The sequence below is a fragment of the Colobus angolensis genome, unplaced genomic scaffold, assembly GCF_000951035.1.
Source record: "Colobus angolensis palliatus isolate OR3802 unplaced genomic scaffold, Cang.pa_1.0 Scaffold6, whole genome shotgun sequence".
Taxonomy (NCBI): domain Eukaryota; kingdom Metazoa; phylum Chordata; class Mammalia; order Primates; family Cercopithecidae; genus Colobus; species Colobus angolensis.
Window position 1 is genome coordinate 14,729,800 of NW_012119598.1, and position 19,853 is coordinate 14,749,652.

The 19,853-nt window shown below is 39.3% G+C and overlaps 1 protein-coding gene across 5 annotated transcripts in view; it reads left to right on the forward strand.

Annotated features, from left to right (window-relative positions):
* Window positions 1-19,853, forward strand: part of RNF182 (ring finger protein 182) — a 55,007-nt gene that overhangs the window by 25,597 nt on the left and 9,557 nt on the right. Inside the window, exon 1 of one of the 5 annotated variants that reach the window (XM_011962723.1) lies at window positions 10,745-10,829. The exons of 3 other annotated variants lie outside the window; for them this stretch is intronic. The gene's annotated coding sequence lies outside the window, so the exon portion shown is untranslated. Of the gene's footprint in view, window positions 1-10,744; window positions 10,830-19,853 lie in introns of those variants that run through there. One more of the 5 variants, XM_011962727.1, reaches the window with a different exon arrangement.

Below are 19,853 nucleotides of genomic sequence, written 5' to 3' on the forward strand. Positions count from 1 at the left end.
TTCCCAAAGTACTGAGATTACAGGCATGAGCCACCACACCTGCGCCCCCCTTTATTTTTTTTGAGATAGAGTCTTGTTCTGTTGCCCAGGCTGGAGTGCAGTGGTGCAATCTCAGCTCACTGCAATTTCTGGCTCTTGAGTTCAAGTGATTCTCCTGCCTCAGCCTCCTGAGTAGCTGGGACTATAGGCGTGCGCCACCACACCTGGCTAACTTTTGTATTTTTAGTAAAGATGGAGTTTCACCATGTTGACCAAGCTGGTCTTGAACACCTGGCCTCAGGTGATCTGCCCACCTCAGCCTTCCAAAGTGCTGAGATTACAGGTGTGAGTCACTGTACCCAGCCACTTACCTTTCTTTAAGTCAGTTAACCAGAGCTCTTTCATATGCAAACATCACACACATAACACATATAAATACACAGATGGAAGAAGATCTAATAGTTATAATATTTTTTTATTTGCCAGTTTTAAGTTTCTTAATTGGATTACTGGCTTCAGGCTGAAGCCCTTCAAGGAACAGGGCCAGAAAGGCATGCAATTTCTAGGGCCTAATAAGCAGGCACAGTGGAAGTCAAAACAGATCCTCCAAAATTAAAAGTCCCATTTTTATACTGGATCCTTGATCCCCAAAAAGAGAGAATTAGCCCATCCCCTATGGGAGTCTTATCTCTCAGTAGGGCTGGGGATATTTCCATACTTTCCAGGTGGTCAAGAACATGCTTCTCTGATCCCAGTGTGCCAAGTGCAGAGTATTCCTCCCTCATAGCTGCCATTAGCTATCCCTAAAAGTATATGTTCTACCTGGTTATTAGACACCAAGGCTAAAAGCTCTCAAAATGCAAGTGATTTTGACCATTCATTTAACCAGTTTTCACAGACAGACCAGAAGCCTGACAGGTAGGAAATTCTTACCTTTTGGCCAGTGTGATAGATTTCTGAGTTACCTTTCTCTGAGTGGCTTTGATAGTCTTGCTTGTTGCCCCATAGCTGTGGGGTCCAAGCCACGTTACAAAAGAAAATCATCTTTTTCCATTTCATGGACGCATAGGCAAAGCCTCTCAGTTTTGCAAGATTCAACGCAACAGGCTGTGTGGGGGAAACAAATGAACATTTTCCATTTTGTCCGGAGCAAAATACACATGACAAACATAGATACCAGTCACCCCAGTCAGCACCCAGCATCAACCTGGCAAGGCTCAAACGTTCCCCTGTTGGCCCCTGTCAACCCCTGTCGTCTTTGATCTACTTCAAGTGGGGTGGAATGACTTCTAACCAGGAGTTTCAACATGTGGTCTCTGGGCAAGATAGAAAAGCGGACAGTTGCCCTGCATGACAGAAAAGATAGTAAAGAGAAAGGAGAGAAAGAGAGAGAGGAAAGGGAAGGGCAAAAAGCATTCATTGCCTGTGGTGGGACAGGGAGGCGAGGAGCTCAGGGAGGCCAGGGAAAGACCCACCCAGTGCAGCAACACTGAATCAAAAATCTAGGCAGCTGCTTGTCAGTGTGAAGAGATCTTCTCCAGCAGGCCCATCAGCTCTCACATTTCCCCCTTTGTGGGAGAGAAAGCTCCCCAGTGTCTGACAGTCCTGTACATCCTAATCCTGTCAGCCACAGTCATCAGCAAAGAGTTCAAGGCAGATTAATCCAAAGAGAAAAGCGGTCAACATCCCATAGTGTCAAATCCATTTTTGACCAAAAGAGGCCTTACTGAGAGGACTCTCTAACCCCTTATGTCTCAGGAGGGATGCTAACCCTTCTGAGCTGGGCCTTTAACCCAACTTTGTCCTTTACCTGGGATGAAATGTATCCTACCACTTATCCAAAGTCGGCCAATTGGTGCTGTGCAGACAATTTTACTTTGGTTAAGTGGGGGTCTCTTCAGTATCATCCCTTCATGGCTCATCACAGAATATGTTACTGAAAAGGGGGTCCCAGTCCAGACCCCAAGAGAGGGTTCTCGGATCTTGCGCAGGAAAGAATTTGAGGCGAGTCCACAGAATAAAGTGAAAGCAAGTTCATTAAGAAAGTAAGGGAATAAAAGGGTGACTACTCCATAGAGAGACCAGGGCATTCCCAAGAGTGAGAGGAGGAGCACATCTGCCTTAGTTAGGTACAATGCTTGTTTATATATAAGATAACAAAGCAAGAAGTCATGGGGAGATGTGCTCTACTACAAGGGCTTGTGACAAAGGATTGTTAATCTCTGTGTAACTACTTTCACAAGAATATTATTTTTAAAGCAAAACTTACTCTTTTTTCTTTTTGAGACGGAGTCTCATTGCAAAACTTATTCTTCAACTAAGACTGCTTTTGTTCATAAGACAGGACATCAGGACATTTCCTGGGTCTGTTATTTCCTGGATTTGTTAAGTCCTGGGTCTGTTCAATAAACATTATTAACTTCTTCCCTTAACTGTTAATATCCTGTGACTAAGAATGCCTAGTCTGCTAGGAATGCAGCCAGTAGGTCTCACAGCCTCATTTTACCCATCCCCTGTGCAAGATGGAGTCACTCTAGTTTGAACACCTCTGACAGATCCCTTGGTGTGGAAACTGTGTGGCATTTCATTCCATTCAGTCACACAGTGGACAGGTGAGTTAGCAGTGAAGATGCAGAATAAAGGGATTAGTACTGCCCTGGGTGTGTGTGTATGGTGGGGGCGGGGGTGGGGTGTCACTTGTTACTGACTATGGAGCAGGAAGTAAGTAGGATAGCACTGGGTGAGGATGGGATTTTGGGGCTGTCAGGGTAGTTACCACAGAAGTCAAAGGCATGTGGGGGACAGACTAGAGGAAGAGTCCAGTGTTTTATATTCATGGAATAGGCAATGTGAAGCCTCTGGCTTATAAGTCAGGGCCACTTAGAGAAAGGAAATCTCTCCTTAGAAGAGCAAAGTAGACAATCGGGAGAGATTAGCCATACTGTTAAAGAATATTAAGGGGTGGGAATGAGGAACATGGGAAGGCATAGATGCCCCTTCTCTGCATTCCTTAGCACCCTGTGGGTCCTGCTCACGCAGCATTGACCATCAAGTGTGGTAAGGCTGAGTTCCTTATTGGGCTCCCCCTCTAGAATGTACACTTCTTGAAGGTGAGGCCATTGCCAGCACCTAGCCCAGGGCTTATGCTGTACTAAAAATTCAGTAGGCATTTGTTTAATGAATGAATATACGTGGTAGATGGGCAGGGGGAGAAACAAAGCATCCATGAGCACAGATGTTGGAAAGTAGAGAGAAAGCTTTACTAATGATTTTATTTTTATCTTTTTATTATGGAAAATGTTTAAACATATTCAAAAGTAGAGAAAATGGTATAATGAATCCCTTTTTACTTATCACTCAGCCTCAACAGTGATGAACATATGGCCAATCTTGCTTCATTTATCTGCCCCCTCCCCATTGGATTATTTTGAAACAAAGCCCAGATGTCATATTATTTCATCTGTGAAACCCCAGTATGTATCTTCAAAACATTGAAGAGACTTGCCTTTAAATAATACGACCACAATGTCATTATCACACCAGACAACAATTGCAGAGTAATTCCTTACTGTCATGAAATATTGGTATTCAAATTTCCCTTATTGTCTTGTAAATTCCCCCCTTCCCCATTGGTCAGTTAGAATTAGAATCCAAACAAGGACTACTCATGTATTTAGCTAATAAATCTCTTAGGCTTCTTTTAGTCTATAGCAAGCTTGTCTAACCTGTGGCCTGTGGGCCACATGCTGCCAGGACAGCTTTGAATGTGGTTCAACACAAATTCATAAACTTTCTAAAAACATTATGAGATTTCAAAATTTAAATTTAAATTAAATTTAATTTTTTGTAGCTCTTTGGGTATCATTAGCATTAGTGTATTTTATGTGTTGCCCAAGACAATTCTCCTTAAAGTGTGGCACAGGAAATTGAAAGATAGGGCATCCTTGGTCTGTGGGTTCACGCTTCTTTTTTTCCTTGCAATTTATTCATTGAAGAAACTGGATCCTTTGTCCTGTAGAATTTCCCACAGTCAGAATTTTAACTAACTACATCCCCATGTACCTTAATTCATTTTTCTGTCTGCTGTATTTCCTATGAACAGGTAATAACAACCTGAGGTTTGATCGTATTTTCAGATTTTTGGCAAGAAGGCCTATGAAGGTGGGGGTGCTGTACGCTTCCCGCTTAATGGCATCAGGAGGCACCTGCTGCCTTGTCCCTCCCTTTGTTGTGTGAAGCCCCATCAGTGAGCACAGGTGTTGTAAGCCTGACCCGTGTGTCATCCGCCTCCTTATCTGCTTTTTGCTCTGTGATTTTGGCAGCCATTGGTAATTAATTTCTAGGTTAGGGGTTAGTAAACTTTTATGTAAAGGGCCAGATAGTAAATAGTTTTGGCTTTGAGGGTCAATATGGTCTCTGTCATTGTAGTAGGAATGCAGCCTTGGACAGTACCTGCATGAATGGGCACAACTGCGTGCCTATAAAACATTTACCAGATTAGATTTGACCTACTGGGAGTTATCTGCCAACTTCTGATCTAGATTATTTTACTAAGGATTACAAAATAATACAGTTCCATCATCATTGGTTGAAATACTTCTATAAAGAAGAATTTTACCTCATCAATTATTTGGTTACTTTAAAGGCATAACAGAAAGGAAGCTGCATATAAAGAAAAGGCAGAATAAATTATTGTGTCTTTCGCTTGGTTATTTGGTTTCAGAGTGGGTTATTTTCCTCACATCTTCCAAAGGAGTTCATTTTGTTTTTTAAGTATCATCATGAAATCATGGCTTTTTGACATACTTGGTGTTTCAGTCTTTCTAGACTTAGGCCCTGTGGGTACACAGGAGGAGCCCCATGGCTGGTGTTGGTTAACAGTTGCACTGCAACCACGGGGCCTTTGATGCATTATGTGCTGCTTGGCAGAATGGTTTCCATGTCTCAGTTGTACTGTTACTGTAAATTCTATGAGTGGTCTCTGTCTGCAGCTTTACGATCCACGATGGTGCCATTTTAAAAAAGTTTTATTAGGCCAGGTGCAGTGTGGCTCACATCTGTAATCGAAGCACTTTGGGAGGTTGAGGTGGGAGGATTGCTTGAGGCCAGGAGTTCAAGACCAGCCTGGGCAACATAGCAAGACCTTATCTCTATGCCCTCCCCACTTTCATACCTTTATTAGGTATGAAAATATATTGTTTTCAAATTCAGAAATTTGATTCTTTCTAACAGTTTTACATAATATTTAAAATTTCCATGGGCTAAAACTTTATTTTGCTCCCACATTTGAGTGAGAACGTGCAGTACTTCTCTTTCTGTGCCTGGCTTATTTCACTTCACATAATGTCCTTCAGACTTATTCATATTGCTGCAGATGACAAGATTTCATTCTTTCTTAGGGCTGAATAGTATTTCATTGTGTATACCCACTACATTTTTAAATCCATTCATCTGTTGATGGCCACTTGATTCCAAACATTAGCTATTGTAATAGTGACCAGGTATCTATTTTTACCTTCTGCTGCATACTCTCTCTTCTTTGGCCTAATGTATCCTGACTGTTCTTTGCCTTTTTTTTTTTTTTTTTTGAGATGGAGTCTTGCTCTTGTCATCCAGGCTGAAGTGCAATGGTGTGATCTATGCTCACTGCAACCTCTACCTTCCGGGTTCAATCGATTCTCCTGCCTCAGCCTCCCTAGTAGCTGGGATTACAGATGCATGCCACCACGCCCGGCTAATTTTTGTATTTTCAGTAGAGACGGGCATTCACCGTGTTGGCCAGGCTGGTCTCGAACTCCTGACCTCAGGTGATCCACCTGTCTTGGCCTCCCAGAGTGCTGGGATTACCTGCGTGAGCCACTGCTCCCAGCCTGTCCTTTGCATTAGACTACTCTATAATGTTCTTTCTCTACTTAATGTATCTTGGCTCACTACAAAAGTTTCCAGAGTTTCACTTCTTTCCATGGAGGTTTTCCAGACTAATTATGACCATCTTCGAGGATACCAATGGCTGAGCTCTTTTTCTCTCAATCACAAATATAGGAAGAATTTATTTATAATTTAAAAGCTTCCCCAAATTCATCATTTCCTGGGCTGATATGGAAGGAAGCCGTGCTCTACTTTCTTCCTGCTCTGTAGTCAGTAACAAGCACCACCCCCTGCCCCCACCATACACACACACCCAGGGCAGTACTAATCCCTTTGTTCTACATCTTCACTAGTAACTCACCTGTCCACTGTGTGACTGAATGGAATGAAATGTCACACAGTTTCCACACCAAGGGATCTGTCAGAGGTGTTCAAACTAGAGAGACTCCATCTTGCATAGGGGCCTTTTGGGAATAGAGTATTTAGAATGTCTGTCACACGACAAAATTACTTAATCTTAATATACAATAAATATAAAACTGTCTTTCCTAGAAATCTTCTTTTTATGCAAGTATCACTTTGTCTCATTTTAAAAAACACTACAGGCTTTTACTTTATCCTAATCTTCACAGTTGAATATATGTCAGTCAATAATGCCACATTATGTAGCTGTGTTGCAAAGTGACACATTCATTAAGATTGATTCTAAAAGGCCTATTGAGAAAAGCCACTGAGGGCAAATAAATTCAATAAAATTTAATCTATAGAGTTCTTTTTTTCTTGTCAAGCTTGGGTCAAGGCATATATTAAATGTGGTAGAATATATTAAGTGTTTTTATTTCATTTTAAAACCTTTTGCCTATTACTAATTGAGGCATTTCATTAATTGGATTGGTGACATTTTTGCTGAGTCCAAGTACAGCTGGACCTTGGTAAACAGAAATCTACTTCATCTCATGAGATGTTGTAGCCATTTTTATTAATGCTGAAAAAGAGATGGTGTATTCTTTAGAATTACAGAAAGTGAGCAAAACGTTTTGGTTTGTGACTTTGTTTTTATTTTAGGATGATATTATAAAAATAATACCTTTCTAGCTTTAACTGTATTTATAATTTTTAGAACATTGTGAATACTGAAATATTGTAGTGATAACTATTTTGCTTAGTATGTAAAGAAACATTTGTAGAAAATTTAAAAGCCTTAAGCACAAAGTATACTTCTTCAGGTATATATCTGAATATTTACAGAGAAACAATCCTATGGGAATTTTATTCTCTGAATTGTATTAATAGATACTTTCGGTGAGCCTAAACCTGAAGCTGATTGTGGACAAATATTTATCAAATTGGAGATTTTAAATGATGAAGACAAATAATGGAATTCTTTTATTTTTTCAACATGTATTGAGAGCTTCCTAGATGCTATAAGTCTTTAATGTATTTTTTTATGTTTATAGATTTCTTGGGAAGTTCAGCTGATTTGATATTTTCATGGACATTTTAGAGTGTTAAATTTATAATCTGTTGGGAGGCTGAGGCAGGCGGATCATGAGGTCAAGAGATCGAGACCATCCTGGCCAACATCGTGAAACCCTGTCTCTACTAAAAATACAAAAATTAGCTGGGTGTGGTGATACATGCCTGTCGTCCTTGCTAATCGGGAGGCTGAGGCAGGAGAATTGCCTGAACCTGGGAGGCGGAGGTTGCAGTGAGCCGAGGTTGTTCCACTGCATTCCAACCTGGTGACAGAGCAAGACTTCATCTCAAAATAGTAATAGTAGTAATAATAATAATATAAAATCTATAATCTGAAAATCTACATTATAAAATGTGTCACATTCAAGAATATTTATCAAGACAAAGTGCTGACTTCACCACATTCAGAAGGGTGTGGTATACCATTCACCGGTAGGAAGAGGTGGGAGGAGTCTTGGAAACATTTCAATATATTTATATGGCAGGTATTTATTGAGTATCTACTCTGTGCTAGCGTATCGATAGGTGCTTGTGCTAGAATGGTAAGCAACGTATTAGTGGTTCTTGTATTCTTATAATGTACATTGTAGTAGTAGAAATTTAGAACAGACAAATTAGTTAAATTGGGCTTCTTGAAGTTTGTTGAAGGAAGTAAACAGAGTTCCATAATAGAAAACAAGGGGTAAGTGATTTTGAAAACAAGTAATTGGGGAGGACCTCCTTGAGGACTTTATATTGAGATCTGCTGTGGTTTTGGATATTTGTTACTTCCAGACCTCATGTTGAAATTTGACCAGATCTCTCCTGAATAGATTAATGCTCTTCTTTGGAGGTGAATGAATTCTTACTCTGTTAGTTCCCTTGATAACTAATTGTTACAAAGAGCCTGGCACCTCCCCTCTCTCTTGCTTCCTGTCTTGCCATGTGATATCTGCACATATCAGCTCCTTTTCATTTCTTTCCATGGATAGAAGCAGCCTGAGAGCCTCATCAGATGCAGGTGTCCAGTCCTGAACTTGCCAGCCAGTCAGAATTTTGAATCAAATAAACCTCTTTTCTTTATGATTTACCCAGCGTCAAGGTATTCCTTTATAGCAACACAAAACAGACTAAGGTAAGATCTCTAAGAAGGAATGAGATTAGTATGACATTTCACATTGAGCAAACAGCCTAAAACATGAAAGACTTTGGACTGTTCATGGAACTTAACAAAGGCCAGTGTATGTTCAAGACAGGGTTGGAGGGAAGGCAGAGGCCAGATCATACAGCACCTTGCTGCGTAGAGTTTGGATTTTAATCTCTATGTAATGAAAAACAATTTAAGTGTAATAAACAGATGGTAGATATAATCCCATTTACATTTTTAGAAGCTTACTTTGGTTATTGCAATGAAAATAATTTATAACGGGGCAAGATTAGAAGCATGAAGATAAATTAGAAGGTTCTGCAATGAACAGGGTCAAAGCCTGGATTAGGATGTTCATGATGAAGATGGAATGATATTGGAGGATTGGAAACATACTTTGGTTGAATTGACTGACTTGCCAGTGGATTGGACATGAGGAGTGAGATGCAGAATCAAAGGTGACTCCTAGTTTTTGAAAAACTAAGAGAATGCTGGTGCCATTTATTAAAATGGGGAAAACTGCAGGAAACAATTGGGTGGTAGTGAGAGGTGAGGATTGAAATTTGTCTTAGACCTGTTAAATTTAAAATGTTTGTGTTAAAATTTGTCTTAGACCTGTTAAATTTAAAATGTTTGTATTAATACAAGTGGAGGTGCTGTAAGCACTCTGGAACTCAGAGGGAAGGGATAGGCTGCAGACACAAATTGGGGAGCAGTCATCATGTCATGGTATTCAGAGCTACTGGAGGAGATGGAACAATCCAAGGGGAAGAGTGCAAGCAAGGGCTACGGAGTTCTAACATCTAGAGATTTGATAGAAGAGGAGCTGGCAGAAAAGATTGAGAATAGTGATCAGTGATCAGTGAACTAGGAGGAAAACTGGAAGACTGTGATGTCATGGAACTGTGAGAATAGATAGTTTCAAGAGTAAGGGTATAGTCACTGGGAAGAAAGTGAAGAATAAATGAGACAAGGTAAAGGCAGGAAGGGATCCATTTGCCTTTACCATCAGCCTCTGCTTTCAGGAACCTTGTCTTGTCTTCGAATCCCCAGCATCTTGCACATGGTATGACACTTAAAAGATATTAAATAAATGCTTGCTGAATTATTAAATGAAAGTGATAATATATCAAAAGAGGGCTACATCATGAGTCCATCAAGAATTAAAACCTATCTTGGCCAGGTGCAGTGGCTCATGCCTGTAGTCCCAGCACATTGGGAGGCCAAGGCAGGAGGATTGCTTGAGGCCAGGAATTTGAGACCAGTCTGAGCAATATACCAAGACCCCATCTCTACAAAAAACAGGCAAACAAATCAAAAACCAAACCCAGCTGTTACTCTTTTAAGTTAGTTCTATAGCAGTTGAAGATGACTTTTCTGTCAATCACAAATGTATTGATGAAGGACAGTTGGTGATTTTCAGCCATGGCTTTGGGAGTATTATGCACTTTTTTTGACGGAGGAAGAGAGAGAGAGAGAGAGTGAGAGAGAGAGAGAGAGAGAGAGAGTGTGTGTGTGCGCGCGCGCGCATGTTATATACACTATTAGTTCCATTTAGTGAAATAGGCATCAAAATAATCTACTTAAGTTTGAAATTGTAGAAATGGTACATGTAATCTGTGCTAATTTCTTTAGACATTTTAGTTTTTCTTGATAAGGTTAGAGAGTTTTATTAAACTTTGGCTAAAGGAAATTATGAAGGAAGAAATTAATAGGAAAGAAATTAGTCTAATGGAAGAGGATTCAGTCATTCTTAATAATGTAATTTTCAGGCCATATTCTTATTAACCGTGATCTTATATTATATCTTTGCCTCTTCCAAATAAAGAGTAAGGTACTAAGCAAAAAATCTAAACTTATGAGCTTTATATATTATTTGTTAGTGTTCCATATAGATAATATAAACAAAAGAGAAATAATGACATTTCCCTCTCAGCTCATCAGGTAGTGGAAGTTATTACAACATTGGTAAATTGTGCTTTACTTGCTTTACTTATTATCTGCTCTATCTATAGACAGAAAACCTGTGTACTTTCTGATACTGTGTTCAATGCATATTCTATCCACTACTAATTTAGAATGCTGAAGTACCATATCAATGGATCCATTATTTCTAAATTTCTAGTCGCATCCATATAGTGCTTATGTATGTAAAATATTTACACCTAAATGATTTCATTGAATCCTCACAACCACTTTGTGAGGCAGGTGTTATCTTTTAGTCTAAGATCACAGTGTCAGAGCCAGGTCCCAAATCTCAGTATCCTGACTCTAGATGCTATGTGCTTCCATTGTAGACAGCCCGCAAGCGATGGTCATGCTCCTGGCTGCACTTCCAGAGTCTTGAAGAAGAAAGCAGATGTGGATACCTAAATATAGGGTGCGGAGTACCTGTTTTTTTCTCTCTTATTCCTGAACATGTATTCGTTTAAAACTGCTGGCAAACAGCACAGCATAAATCACAACTCCATATATAAAAATAGTGGCCTCTCTTCCAAAATTAATAACTTAGATTGCTAGGTTATTAACTTGGCTGTATCCTAATAAATAGATTATGACTCTCCATCAAATTAAATTGCTTGTTCTTGGAGGAGGGGGAGGTAAGAGTTTTAATTGTCGAGGGAGGCTTTCTGGAATTGCTCCTTATGCTGCCAAACAACCATTAGGGGTTATGAGTATTGTGGGTTAAATTCTTCTAGAGTCAGCTGATGCTCCTTCAAGAATGAGAGCTTGGCATTTGTTGAGCTTATTCTTTTTAGGTTTTTGAGTTTTGGAGACTTTTATTATAGTGAGAAGGATTGTTTTTAATGAAAGGTATACTAAAACCCTTAATCCTGAGACCGTAATCTCGACAAAGTTCAACTATTATTAATGTTCCCTAAGGCATAACTGTGATAATTGGGACTGAGACCAGCATATTATTGTTAGTAATTATTAACAGTAATGCGGGTCTTTCAAGCTCTAACTAGAATCCAACTTCTGAATCTCTAGGTGGAAAAACTGGACTTTCTTGGAGGTAGATGCCACATGTGTGGTTTAAGCTTAATTTGAGACTCAAGCTCCATAAATAATGAGGTTAGGAACATCGGGTTTTGTGAATGAGCAATTGGGTGTCAGAGAGATGGCAAGCGTGTATACTTTATCAATAGCTGAGCGTAAAAACCAATGTTCTGCCTTGATAGTCACAAGGAAAAATGATGCTACAAGTGCCAGAATCTCTCATATGTTTTTGAAGATAGAGTTATTAGTCAAAGAATTTAAGACATCATAAAAACTGATGATCAAGAAGTCAAAGTGTTTGAAGAGTGATTCTCCATTTTGCACAAAAATAAATTGAACATAGAAGCAGGTATTTAGCACCATTTATAAAAACAGAAACCATAGTTAATGAAAATGACAATACCTTAACTTGTATCAGTTTTCTTGTTACAGAGCCATTTAAAATATATTTTCTCTTCATCTAGAGAGCAATGTTTACAACATTTATTTTCCAGGATGGTAGGAGTATTTTTGGAAATGAGAGTTGAAATTTGAAAGTTGTCTTTTCATAAGGGGAAAAATATATCTCCTGTTGATGCCAAATTAAAATGGTTGATGGATGCTATAAGGATAATTCAGGCTACATGAAACTGTATATGAAATATTTTGAAGAAACTCAACTCACCCTAAGACCTATACAATTAATTCATATGGACAGTGGAGTAATACACAGCATAGAGCCCTGGATAGACAAATAATAGGATCACAGTGACAGCTCTGTTTTGTATTGTTTTTTTTTTTGTTTTGAGCTCTACTTATTTTGACTTTTTTTGTCCTGACTTCTCATGTAATCTTAGGAAAAGTACTTAACTTCTGTGGATGTTCATATACCTATTAAGTGGGAATTATAATTTCCACTTACTGTAGTAAAGCTTATGCAGTGTTTCTAAAATTTTTGAGCTTTTTAAAAAGACTTGAATTAATAGAAGTTATTATAATACAAATTATTGAAGTTTATGCATGGAAGAATACATAGAAACTGTATTTTGACTGACAAACAAAACTTGCAAGACGTATGGATTGGACAGCTTCAAAGTTCATAAAAGAGTCTTCTAGGTAGGCATGATACTCATTGATAAATGAGGGAAATAATTTCTTTGGGCAGAGATTGGCTTTGGATTAGTTTGGAAATAAATAGTTTAACATGCTATTTTGCTTATCTATTGTTACAAAAGCACCTCAAAACTAGTGGCTGGAAACAACAGCCATTTTATTGGTTCATGAGTCTGTGGCTCAGCATTTTCTGCTGGGCTCAGTGGGGCACATTCTTCAGCTGTTCTTTCATGGTGACACTTATTCAAATGGGTGTTGTCCCTGGTGGTTAGTGATGGTCTCTAATGGTCTCACATGACTGGATTTGGTGCTGGCTTTTGTCTGGGCCCTTCTCTCTGTGGTTTCTCATCTTTGGAGAGGCTAGCCTGGGCTTCTTCGATGGTGGTCTCAGAATTCCAGGAGAGCAAAGCAGAAGCTTCAAGACACCCTGAGGTCACAAATTTGCTTCAAACTCTTAATGTTGGTCAAAGCAAGTTACAAGGCCAAGATTTAAGGAGTGGGGAAAAGCAGATTACCTGTTGATCTGATGAAAAGAAGGTCACATTGTAGTAAGTGTTTGTACAGGTCTGTGGAGAATTATTGCGGCCATATTTGCAGACAAGTTGCCACACATGATGGGGCTAGGGCAAAGAGTATTTAGGGGAGATGGTCTAATAAATTTTAAAAATTGAAATAGAAGGGTAATATCATGAAAAAGTGGGGAAGAAGACCCAAAAACAGTTCAAGATCCAAACAGCAAAGACTCAAGACAATTTCAGTTAAAAAAACACAAATGTTTTTAAAATGTAAAAAAAAAAAATTATCTAACTAGTATATAGAAATATAGCTCTTTGAATTAAAAGGCAGAACTTGAAAGGCATTACTTAAGAAAGATAGCCAAAGGCAAAGGAAAATGATTGTTATACTGTTGAGTGTCCAGTTTATGGATTCTTAGAATGAGACAGTTTGCTGTAGAGGAAGTAAAACAAAATAATGTGCAAAAAGGAGAATTCTAAAAAGTGAATTTCAAAAACAGTTAACTTAGGGATGAGTATCAGTTTGGTATATATCTTTATGTAATAGTCACTGAACATGATTAGTATTGCCAGTGTTCTCCCCAAATTAAACTTTTATCACAAATTTCCATTTTTCCATCTAGGTAACTATTTGGGGAAAACTCCAGGAATTATAGTTGGCAAGGATTCTTGAAAGATAGCAAGCTAAAGTGGCTGGCTATTTTGCTCTCTCAATTCTACTCTGTCTGCCTTTCCTGAGCCCAACTACTTCTGGAGCCAGCAGACCCCTGAGTGCAAGTGAAACCCCAAGCTTTGTGAAAGCTGAGGGTAGGGGTGTGGGGAGCAGATGGGAGATTCCCTTCTAGGCTTGGCTGGTACCGAGGGCTGGCATCCACTGGATGAGTCCCACCAGAAGATGAGGATGCATTGGATACTGTGATGAGCTTGACCTGCAGAGGATGGGGACTCCTGGGAGGAAAACTGAAACTCACCCTCACCACATGGTGTGTGTGTTCCACAAGAGACCAAGGAGAAAAATCAGTAGTTGGGGGCATCCTTTGGAGCAGGAGGCCTTGGAAGGGTCCTGGCAGCCCACCTGTCACACTGCTAGATCGCAGGAGAAGAGATCATTGTGTTTCCCCTACTCACAGAACTTCAGTTCCATGAGTCCTTCAACAATCAGACCTGAACCCCAGTGATATAACAAAGAAAAATATTGGCACTGCAGCCAAAGGGAAGACAGTGTATGAGAAAAAAGAACTCACGCTGAATGAGATGGAGCAGCAGCCAGAGACAGATGACAACCTGACAAAAAATAGAAAGAGCACATAAGGAGATGCAGATGCAGCACAAGAAGACTTTCTAGAGATGAAATGCATGATTTCCCCATCAAACGTTTTAGTAAATGAACTGAAGGTGATAATGATCATTCTTGGGACTTGAATTGGCAGCCTAGTTGGTCAAGTAGAAGAATATGAAAGTACAGAACAAAAATATAAAGGAATGGAAACCACAAAAGAAAATAGATCCAGGAAATATAACATGTGAGTAACAGGAGAGAGCCAGAAAGAGAAAAAGGAACAGATGGAGGAAAGGCAATAATTAAATAAATATAAGAAACAAATTTTTTTGAGCTTAAAAATCAGGACTTGAGTCTGTAAATTCAAGTGGCTTATTAAGTTCCAGGTAAAATTTATGAAAAAAGACACTCTGCATTTATTGGAAAAGTTGTTGAACTATATATTAAAAATAAGAGGCAAAATCTTAGAAGCTTCTAGACAGAGCAAATTACTTACCATGAAGAAGTATCAGACTAGCAGCAGATTTCTCATCTGTGACACAGAAAACTAGAGATAGCAATTTCTGCAGGTCATGGAGATGTTACCAAAATACCAAGGGTTTGGTCTAGGCCCTATACTTGCTCGCCGCACAGAAAGCCAATCACGAGACAGTGAGTATTGCCAAGGAAGAAGGCTTTAATTGGGTGCTGTGGCTGAAGAGATGGGAGATCCTTCTCAAATCCATCTCTCTGACAGACTAAAACCAGGGGTTTATATAGCAGGGAAGAAATGTAACAATGTGTAAGAAAACAGGAACTAGAGAGGGGCAAGGAAGCAATCATGATCAATGAGGGGCCCCTCATCTGGTGTGGTGATCTGGTAAGTTTCAATTCTTTGATACTTTTTTTGAGAGGCATGAAAGTCCTTTCCTGAGGAAGGAGCTCAGATAAAACATATAAGTTTTAAGCTTTAAGATAAGAAAGGGCAATCTATGTTTATAAAAAAGATTAGTCTATAGGACTGTTGGGTTGGTTTCAGGGAGAAAAAGACAGCAGCCTGAAAATCCCATACATTTCCCTGTCAGGAGGAAATTTATTACTATATAAGCATTCAGAAATATCACGTGTTTTCTGACAAAAATAATAATACAAAACAAAAATTAACTGAACCAAAAGTTAACCAGAAACGCATACATTGAGATGAAGGAAGATGACAGGAGGGAAATACTTGGAATTGAATCAAATAAATCAAGTGAGAAGGAAAGAATGAGTTAATATATGACAGCCTTTACATTAAATGTGAATGAACTTGGAAATTTCACAAATTTTTATAATTCATTAAATGTTTTAATGGGAAAATTGTCAGACTGAGTTAAAAACCAAAACCCAGGTCAGGCATGGTGGCTCATAACTGTAATCCCAGCACTTTGGGAGGCCAAGGTGGGTGGATTGCTTGAAAACAGGAGTTTGAGACCAGCCTGGGCGACATGACAAAATCCCATCTCTACTAAAAATACAAAAATTAGCTTAGCATGGTGGCACACACCTGTAATCTCTACTTGGGAGGCTGAGGAGAGAAGATTGCTTGACCCTGGTGGGTGGAGGTTGCAGTGAACTAAGATCGTGCCACTGCACTCCAGCCTGGGTGACAGATCAGGAGCCTGTCCCCAGGTTGTCAAATATAAATGTCTAAATTTAACCTAGGAAGAAATGGAACATTTGAATAGGACAATAACCCTAAAAGAGATGGAGAAATTATTAAAGATCTACTATTGCAAATGACAATGGAATCATATGAAATTACAACTGAGTTTTATGTAACTTTTAAAGAACACATAATTTTATCTGTATTTAAACTGTTCCAGAAGATGAATAGCTCCTGTTTCACTTATCAAATAAGCATACATTTAATGTCACAACCTAACAGCACAAAAAAAACTAGAGACCAATTTAATTTTGAGTACAGATGCAGAATTTCTAAATAAAATATTAGCGAATAGAACCCATGAACGTATTTGAGGACCCAGCTGTGACCAGGTGGGGTTTATTCCAAGAATACAAAAGTCAAAATCTGTCAGTGCAGTTTATTACATGATCTATTTAAAGGTAGAACATCATATGATCGCATCAATAGATGCTGCAAAAGCATTTAACAAAATGTATAGATGCTAGTAATAAAAACTATTGGAGCAGACAGAATGGAAAGAAACCCCATAGGCTGGCAAAACTTAAAAGTTCAATAACTATTGATGTTCAGGAGAAAGAATACTCATATTACTGGTTGAGTATGTGTTACAGCCTTTTTGGAAAGCAGTCTGGCAAAATAGATTACAAGTAGTATCTGTTTGATCCAGAAATTCTACTCCTTGTTCTCCTAAAGAAATAAAAGCACCCACATGTAGGGATATATATTACAAGGTTGTGTTCGGCATTACTGTTTGTGTTGGGGGAAGAATTTAGACAAATAGCCACCAGGAGAGGAATGGTTGGATATATTCTAGTACATCCAAATGGTGAAATATCATGCAGCCATTATAAAAGTAATTTAGGGCTATCTCAGTTGAATGAGCTATTATTGAGTAGGAAAAGCAAGATGCAGAAAACTTGGTATAATATACTATTAATAAAAAACAAAAAGATTGTGTTTATTTGTGTCCTTGCAATTATATGTAGATGGAGAAATACAGATGCTTTTCTACTTATGATGGGGTCACATCCCAATAAACTCTTTGGAAGTTGAAAATACTTAAGTTGAAAGAAAATGCATTTAATATACCTAACCTACCAAACATCATATCTTAGCCTAGCCTACCTTGAATGTGTTCAGCACACTTACATTGGTCTGTTGGGCAAAATCATCTATCACAAAGCTTATAATTGATACAGAAGGGGGTCAGGGAAGTGCTGGGTAGAGGAGGGCATGGTCCCTGGTTAGGGCTCCACCCTCAGACCTGTCACAGACCTAGAGTGGTCAGGCCCTCCTGCCTTCACACCCAAATATTCCATTTCCCAAGACCACCCTGGCCCACCACTTCCCCATCCTGTACCTATAAAAACCCTGAGACACACAAGCGCCTGGACGTTGAGAGGAACACTGCGGCACAAGAGCACACTGACAGACGCTGGCAGGCCTGCAGTCCATCAACCAATGGAATGACAAGGAGTTTGGCCGAGGTGGTTGGAGGAGAGCCCAGGTCGCTGAGTTGCCCGACTCCAGGGGAAAACCCCTTCCCACTCCATCTCCCTTCTGGCTCCCCATCCATCTCCTGAGAACTTCCACTCAATAAAACCTTGCACTCATTCTCTAAGCCCACGTGTGATCCGATTCTTCCGGTACACCAAGGCAAGAAACCCCAGGATACAGAAAGCCCTCTTTCTGTGCGATAAAGCAGAGGGTCTAATTGAGCTGGCTAACATAAGCCGCCTACAGACGGCTAAACTAAAAGAGCACATGGTAACACACACCCTCTGGGGCTTCAGGAGCTGTAAACATTCAGCCTTACACGCTGCTGTGGGGTCAGAGCCCCATAACTTGCCTGTCTTTGTGCTCCGCCTAGAAGTTTGAGCAGTGGGGCACTGAAGAAGCGAGCTACACCCCCATCACATGCCCTGTGAGAGGGATAAGGGAACTTTTCCCGTTTCATAATGAAGTGTTGAGTATCTCGTGTCAGTTACTGAATACTGTAATAAATGTGAAAAACAATGGTTTTGTGGATACTCAAAATATGGTTTCTACTGAATGTGTATGGCTTTGCATGAGTGTAAAGTAGAACAGTAGTAAGTTGTGAACCATCTGTATGTAGAAGAAGACATACCAGGTAGTTAATATGGGTTCCTGGGGGAAGTGGGACAGGGGAGGGGAGGTATTCAGGCTGATACGGGTGGAGGAGAAAAGAACCAAATAAAAAAGAATGCACACACACAAAGGCCACTAATAAATAAGCAACAATATGTCTGGTGACCTTTGTGTATTTATATATGTAAATGTGTGTTTATGTGTACATGTGCATGCGTGTGTGCACGTGTGCAAATGAAATCTTAGAGAATGCCTGTTGCCTCTGAGTTGTTTTGTTGAATTGTTTATTTATATAAATTTCTGTAATACTAAGTAGCAACCTAGATCTAAAACAACAATAAATTCTCAACGTCAAGTACAGCATGGTAACTATATTAGGGCACTTTGGGTTGTAAGTAACAGAAATCCATCCAGAAAACTAACATAAGCATAAAAAGGAATTTATTGGCTCACAGAAACCTTCATACATTATTGACTTCAGAAACTCAGTTTAGGTCTCATCGGGTTTGTCTCTGTTTTTTTTTTTATCTCTGCCTCTTGTTTTCCTTTACTGTCTTCATAATTTTGGCTTTGTTCTTCTTCTTCTCCCTCTTGCTGCCATGGCAGTTCCTTGATACATCTTTTTCTGGTTCTGGTCCCCTCCCCTGGTCCTTGTCCTGTCCTGTTTTTCCCTAGCTTCAAATAAAAAGAGTTCCAGGCAGTAGCTTTGAGAAGTCTGGTTTGGCTCATATGCCCATTAGACTAATCCTTGTGAATAGGGGAGTAGTGGAGTATGTGATCAGTCAGGCCTGGTCCCAAGTCCACACCTTTGGAGAGAAGGGAGGTGCTATGATTAGCACAGCCCACCCACCATTTTGTAATTTGAGTGAGTAGGGAACACTTCGCTAAAGAAGTGGGGGCAGTTGGGAAGGGAGCAGTGTGATCTAAAGGAGCAAAAAGATCCTAGGTAGATACAAACAACAAGATGTCCACTGGAGGGACTTTGCTTTAAAATATAAGCCAAGTTTGCATCTTCACCATCAAGGGAATTAAGTAGCAGAGTACGATGGATTCGAGTCTAATAATAAGTGGTAAACATTTAGAGCTGTGAAAACAATCATTTGCCCAATAGTCCAGTAGCTCAAGCTAATTTATGAGAATAATAGTAGGTAATTATTTGTATAGTCTTATCCCCAGATGACTTATAAAAGGATGAAAGACTGTGAAGTGTTAGTTAGGTATACCAGCTTCATATATTTGAAAATGTATGTACTTTTCTAGGAAAAGAAAACTTTGTATTTATTTTTAAGGCAATTTTAGCATACCAGATTCTTTACTCAGTGTCTGGTGAGACATACTTTAGCCCTTGTTCTCACCAAGGCATGCACAGATATGTCCATCCTGGAGATTCCATCCACTTTCCCTCTTTTCTTAATATATAGTAATTTACATATTTATGGGGTACATGTGAGTGTTTGTAACATATGAAGAATGTGTAGTGGTCAAGTCAGGGTAATTGGGTTATTCATCACCTTAACTGTTTATTATTTTTATATGTTGGTATTTCAAGCTTTCTGGTTACTTTGAAATATACACATTATTGTTGGTAAGTATAGTCACCCTAGTATGCTATCAAATATTAGAACTTCTTACTTCTATCTAATTGTGTGTTGGTACCCATTAACCAACCTCTCTTCTTTCTCCCTCCCCCACCTCATCCTGAGATAAAGTTGTTTAGCTCCCATATGAGTGAGAACATGAGGT